Source organism: Alosa alosa, chromosome 11 (genome assembly GCF_017589495.1).
Source record: "Alosa alosa isolate M-15738 ecotype Scorff River chromosome 11, AALO_Geno_1.1, whole genome shotgun sequence".
Classification (NCBI taxonomy): domain Eukaryota; kingdom Metazoa; phylum Chordata; class Actinopteri; order Clupeiformes; family Clupeidae; genus Alosa; species Alosa alosa.
The window spans coordinates 28,336,575-28,344,074 of NC_063199.1; positions in this window are offsets into that span (position 1 = coordinate 28,336,575).

A 7,500-nucleotide genomic window follows, 5' to 3' on the forward strand; every position below is an offset into this window, starting at 1 on the left:
TTCCACTGCTCTACACTGGTCACTTAATCAGAGTCTATTCCACTGCTCTACACTGGTCACTTAATCAGAGTCTATTCCACTGCTCTACACTGGTCACTTAATCAGAGTCTATTCCACTGCTCTACACTGGTCACTTAATCAGAGTCTGTTCCACTGCTCTACACTGGTCACTTAATCAGAGTCTGTTCCACTGCTCTACACTGGTCACTTAATCAGAGTCTATTCCACTGCTCTACACTGGTCACTTAATCAGAGTCTATTCCACTGCTCTACACTGGTCACTTAATCAGAGTCTGTTCCACTGCTCTACACTGGTCACTTAATCAGAGTCTATTCCACTGCTCTACACTGGTCACTTAATCAGAGTCTGTTCCACTGCTCTACACTGGTCACTTAATCAGAGTCTGTTCCACTGCTCTACACTGGTCACTTAATCAGAGTCTGTTCCACTGCTCTACACTGGTCACTTAATCAGAGTCTGTTCCACTGCTCTACACTGGTCACTTAATCAGAGTCTATTCCACTGCTCTACACTGGTCACTTAATCAGAGTCTATTCCACTGCTCTACACTGGTCACTTAATCAGAGTCTATTCCACTGCTCTACACTGGTCACTTAATCAGAGTCTATTCCACTGCTCTACACTGGTCACTTAATCAGAGTCTGTTCCACTGCTCTACACTGGTCACTTAATCAGAGTCTGTTCCACTGCTCTACACTGGTCACTTAATCAGAGTCTATTCCACTGCTCTACACTGGTCACTTAATCAGAGTCTATTCCACTGCTCTACACTGGTCACTTAATCAGAGTCTGTTCCACTGCTCTACACTGGTCACTTAATCAGAGTCTATTCCACTGCTCTACACTGGTCACTTAATCAGAGTCTATTCCACTGCTCTACACTGGTCACTTAATCAGAGTCTATTCCACTGCTCTACACTGGTCACTTAATCAGAGTCTGTTCCACTGCTCTACACTGGTCACTTAATCAGAGTCTGTTCCACTGCTCTACACTGGTCACTTAATCAGAGTCTATTCCACTGCTCTACACTGGTCACTTAATCAGAGTCTATTCCACTGCTCTACACTGGTCACTTAATCAGAGTCTGTTCCACTGCTCTACACTGGTCACTTAATCAGAGTCTATTCCACTGCTCTACACTGGTCACTTAATCAGAGTCTGTTCCACTGCTCTACACTGGTCACTTAATCAGAGTCTGTTCCACTGCTCTACACTGGTCACTTAATCAGAGTCTGTTCCACTGCTCTACACTGGTCACTTAATCAGAGTCTGTTCCACTGCTCTACACTGGTCACTTAATCAGAGTCTATTCCACTGCTCTACACTGGTCACTTAATCAGAGTCTGTTCCACTGCTCTACACTGGTCACTTAATCAGAGTCTGTTCCACTGCTCTACACTGGTCACTTAATCAGAGTCTATTCCACTGCTCTACACTGGTCACTTAATCAGAGTCTGTTCCACTGCTCTACACTGGTCACTTAATCAGAGTCTGTTCCACTGCTCTACACTGGTCACTTAATCAGAGTCTGTTCCACTGCTCTACACTGGTCACTTAATCAGAGTCTGTTCCACTGCTCTACACTGGTCACTTAATCAGAGTCTGTTCCACTGCTCTACACTGGTCACTTAATCAGAGTCTGTTCCACTGCTCTACACTGGTCACTTAATCAGAGTCTGTTCCACTGCTCTACACTGGTCACTTAATCAGAGTCTGTTCCACTGCTCTACACTGGTCACTTAATCAGAGTCTATTCCACTGCTCTACACTGGTCACTTAATCAGAGTCTATTCCACTGCTCTACACTGGTCACTTAATCAGAGTCTGTTCCACTGCTCTACACTGGTCACTTAATCAGAGTCTGTTCCACTGCTCTACACTGGTCACTTAATCAGAGTCTGTTCCACTGCTCTACACTGGTCACTTAATCAGAGTCTATTCCACTGCTCTACACTGGTCACTTAATCAGAGTCTGTTCCACTGCTCTACACTGGTCACTTAATCAGAGTCTATTCCACTGCTCTACACTGGTCACTTAATCAGAGTCTGTTCCACTGCTCTACACTGGTCACTTAATCAGAGTCTGTTCCACTGCTCTACACTGGTCACTTAATCAGAGTCTATTCCACTGCTCTACACTGGTCACTTAATCAGAGTCTGTTCCACTGCTCTACACTGGTCACTTAATCAGAGTCTGTTCCACTGCTCTACACTGGTCACTTAATCAGAGTCTGTTCCACTGCTCTACACTGGTCACTTAATCAGAGTCTGTTCCACTGCTCTACACTGGTCACTTAATCAGAGTCTGTTCCACTGCTCTACACTGGTCACTTAATCAGAGTCTGTTCCACTGCTCTACACTGGTCACTTAATCAGAGTCTGTTCCACTGCTCTACACTGGTCACTTAATCAGAGTCTGTTCCACTGCTCTACACTGGTCACTTAATCAGAGTCTGTTCCACTGCTCTACACTGGTCACTTAATCAGAGTCTGTTCCACTGCTCTACACTGGTCACTTAATCAGAGTCTATTCCACTGCTCTACACTGGTCACTTAATCAGAGTCTATTCCACTGCTCTACACTGGTCACTTAATCAGAGTCTATTCCACTGCTCTACACTGGTCACTTAATCAGAGTCTATTCCACTGCTCTACACTGGTCACTTAATCAGAGTCTGTTCCACTGCTCTACACTGGTCACTTAATCAGAGTCTGTTCCACTGCTCTACACTGGTCACTTAATCAGAGTCTGTTCCACTGCTCTACACTGGTCACTTAATCAGAGTCTATTCCACTGCTCTACACTGGTCACTTAATCAGAGTCTGTTCCACTGCTCTACACTGGTCACTTAATCAGAGTCTGTTCCACTGCTCTACACTGGTCACTTAATCAGAGTCTATTCCACTGCTCTACACTGGTCACTTAATCAGAGTCTGTTCCACTGCTCTACACTGGTCACTTAATCAGAGTCTATTCCACTGCTCTACACTGGTCACTTAATCAGAGTCTGTTCCACTGCTCTACACTGGTCACTTAATCAGAGTCTGTTCCACTGCTCTACACTGGTCACTTAATCAGAGTCTGTTCCACTGCTCTACACTGGTCACTTAATCAGAGTCTGTTCCACTGCTCTACACTGGTCACTTAATCAGAGTCTGTTCCACTGCTCTACACTGGTCACTTAATCAGAGTCTATTCCACTCCTCTACACTGGTCACTTAATCAGAGTCTATTCCACTGCTCTACACTGGTCACTTAATCAGAGTCTATTCCACTGCTCTACACTGGTCACTTAATCAGAGTCTATTCCACTGCTCTACACTGGTCACTTAATCAGAGTCTATTCCACTGCTCTACACTGGTCACTTAATCAGAGTCTGTTCCACTGCTCTACATTCCACTCTCTCCACTCTACACCTAACCCGAGTCTATTCCACTGCTCTACACTGGTCACTTAATCAGAGTCTGTTCCACTGCTCTACACTGGTCACTTAATCAGAGTCTATTCCACTGCTCTACACTGGTCACTTAATCAGAGCCTGTTCCACTGTTCTACACTGGTCACTTAATCAGAGTCTATTCCACTGCTCTACACTGGTCACTTAATCCTAATCTATTCCACTCCTCTACACTGGTCACTTAATCCGAGTCTATTCAACTGCTCTACACTGATCACTTAATCCTATTCTATTCCACTACTCTACACTGTTTGCTTCCGGCTCTGAAGAAACTGCCAGAGATCCCAAATGACCATGGTGGCAGCTATAAGGGAAGGAGATGGATGTGAACATGGCTACTCCCAACTCCTCTGTCTCCGTCTCTGTTCCCATTTGCCCTCACTTTCACTGCCCCCTCTGTCTTGCCCACACTGACCCCTTCTTGTTTTTATGTTCTTTCGAACTACCGTTCTCACACACCTGTTCTGTTTCCCCTTTTCATTCCATCAGGCTGACCAAACAGAACCTCGCGTCGCTTTAGGCTTCTGTCCCGACTGCACACATTTCGTGCAAAGAAAGGACAACTGTTTTGGCCATCATAGGAAAAACTGCCCAGAGGGTCAAAGAGAGCGAGGACAGCTGTGAGGTTGCTGAAGAGAGGAACCAGAGACAGGCAGACAGACAGACAGGCAGAAGAGACAAAGAAAGATCAGTAGATTACATTGCAACATATTGTGGTTCATGAGCGAAAACCATACATGCATATTTTGTATTCATATTTTTATATTTTGTTGCTCTGGGGACAATATAATCCCTTGTGATATAGTTGACATATGTAAGTCACTTTGGACAACAGTGTCTGCTAAATGAATACATGTAAATGTAAATATTGGCCCCTGCAGGCTCTGAGAGAGGAGACAGTACAGAGGTGTGTTCAAATTTAACAGTGGCGAATGTTTGTGTTGAACATGTTCTCTTTGAACAGTTAAATTTGAACGATTTGGTGTTAACATTCCATTGCAACGGTACCGGTAATTGCATTGTTGCCTTCGTCAAACTCACGTCCAGTTCCACTGTATGTTCGCGGAGAACTACCTCCTCAGACTGTTAGCAATTAGGGATGTAACGATTACCGGTATAATGGTAAACCGCGATAAAAATGTTGACGATAACCATTACCGTTTTCTTTTGAAATATCATAATTATCACGGTTGATTACCGCGGTGTTGAAACCACGTGTTTAATCCTTCCCAGCTTATCCGAGCCTGCTTTTGACATACAGTAGGCCTGGTACAATGAAACAAAACTACTGATTCTGTTGTCTAATTGATGGTTTGAACTGCGATTCAGATTAGGCTACACCGGATTTTTTAAAAAGGCAGAACATTGTCACCAAAAACGTGCACTGTATCATTTAGCCACTCTGCGTCTTTTTATGCTCATTAAATCCATTCCACTCACATTATCAGGAGAACACAGTAGCCTAAAGTTTTATTTTGAACACTTACTTTGGTCTCACTCATTGGATCCAAATAACAGAAATAGCAAACTCCAAGTCAGCTTGTGTAGGCCTATCAGTGCTTTCTGAACATATTGAACACACTTTTAAAAATACTGTGATAATACCAAAAACCGTGATAATTTTGGTCACTATAACCGTGAGGTTACATTTTCATACCGTTACATCCCTATTTGCAATTGTTCGCAAACGTTCGCCGAAAACTCAAGGCTAACGGAAAACTGTTTGCAAATGTTCGCCACTGTTATGCGAATTTGAATGCACGTCAGGTGTCAGGTCAGGGGAGACACAGACCTGGCATGTGACACTGAGGCATTATGAGGTCATAATTTGGTACACATCAGAGGGTACACCCTAATTCCTTCCAAAGCCTCCCAGAGTGACAGGGGGTGCACAATATTAAGGCCTTACTCTGAATGTGCAGCAAACTGCATGGGCCAGTCATTGGAGAGACCCATGTTCCTAGGAGAAGATATAGGCTAGGAGGTAAACTCAGACTAGGCCTACTACACAAAATTCTCAGACAGGACCTAGGAAACCCTACTGCCCAACATTCCAAGAGATGACATATAGAGCACACACCTACTGGACAAACTCCCCTGACAGGACCTGGAAGAACCTAAGGACCAGTGCCACACAGAGCTAGCAAGACAGCTTCACCACAGACCCCAGGGCTGCCACAGTGGGCTTGATGGTGGGCAGTGTAGATTTAAACAGCACTGAAGCGAGCACTGATCCCAGACAGGTGGAGAGAACCGGCTATGTGTGTGTGTGTGTGTGTGTGTGTGTGTGTGTGTGTGTGTGTGCTATAGACCCTGGGTCCGTTCAGAACTGAGATAAGAGAACAAGCCTCAAGCTCGAGAGTGACACTTACTCGTTCCTCATTTCCCTCAGGCTTGCGAGAGTGGAGCAGGAGAGAGAGAGAAAAGAGAGAGAGAGAGAGAGAGAGAGAGAGAGAGAGAGAGAGAGAGAGAGAGAAGAGAAAGGTGGGGAGGAGGACACAGGCAGATATGGAGATGTAAAGGAGAGAGAGAGAAAGAGAGAGATACAGGAAAGCGAAGTGTTAGAGAAAGAAAGAAAGAAAGAAAGAAAAGGAAGTAAAGAATAGGTGGAAGACTTCCGAGAGTGAGAGGTGTTAGTGTGTGTGTGTGTGTGTGTGTGTGTGTGTGTGTGTGTGTACTCTTCATAAAATGAACACACCGCACATGACAGCTCTGAATAGAGATGCGGGTCATGATAACGCTTCCGCTTTCCTGATGCATTATGGGAAAGTTACAAAATGAAACACACATCATTACCACAATGACCACAGAGTCTATTACTGCCACTAAGAAAACCCTGACAATGCCGAGAACAGGCAAAAATAAGAATCTAAAGCAACAGTGGGCAAGCAACTGTGTAAGGCATGAAAGTATATAGGACCCGTTTAAACAAAATAATACTCCATAGTGCCTCTTAAAGTAATAACTCATGAATAAATTACATTTGTTGGCACAGTCTGTTGCTTGTTGAGGAGAAACACCTTCCCTCAGAGAGCCTTTGAGGGAATACAGAATTCAGAAACCTGTGCAGGGCCACAGTAATGATTATGTTCACTGGCAATGTGACAGCTGACAGCGCCATCAACACAGTGTTGACAGAGTCAATGAAGGCAGGCCATAGGTGCCGAGTGTGATATGTGAAGTCACGGTGAGCGAGGTGAGCTTCCTGTTTTTACAGTCTATGCTCCCCTCCAGCCCAGCCCAGCTCGCCGACTCACCCTGGCCTGGGATTACTAATCAGCGTGACGCCGTGACCTCCTCTTCTGGATTAGACCACTGGGAGAAGATGTGGGATTAGAGCTGCATCTGTGCTGTGGGCTTGAAGAACCGGTGGAAGCATACGCACACACACACACACACACACACACCCTTAAACGAGCCTGGCTTGACTTATGACCTCGATACGATCACACCAGTCAGCAGTGCAGCATTCCATCTCAAAGACCAGCCAGCCTTTGCTGCATGTCCGACCGCATGTCCAGCCTCTTAAATCAAAAACAGCTAGATTCTGTAAAGAGAGAGAGAGCTAGATTCTGTAAAGAGAGAGAGAGAGAGAGAGAGAGAGAGAGAGAGAGAGAGAGACACATACAAAGAGGAGGAAAAGAGAGAGATGAAGAGTAAAAAGTAGTAAAGGAGTGAGAGAAAGGGGGTGAGAAAAGGAGAGAAAAGATGAGAGGGCGACGAGGACACAACAAGACAGACACCACGACACGGACCTGACAAATAGACAACAGACAGAGTAGCTTTGCTCCACATCTGTGCAGTGCAGAGGGGGCAGAGATCTCAGTTCAGTGTTGCTGCTGTGCAGACTGCTGTAAGACAGAGAGACACAAAGAGATGCCGCTGGTCTGGAGTCAGTTAAGAAGCCTGAGGGACTGTGGATGGGGGATGGGTACTGTATGTGTGTGTGTGTGTGTGTGTGTGTGTGTGTGTGTGTGTGTGTGTGTGTGTGTGTGTGTGTGTGTTGGCAGAGCTATGC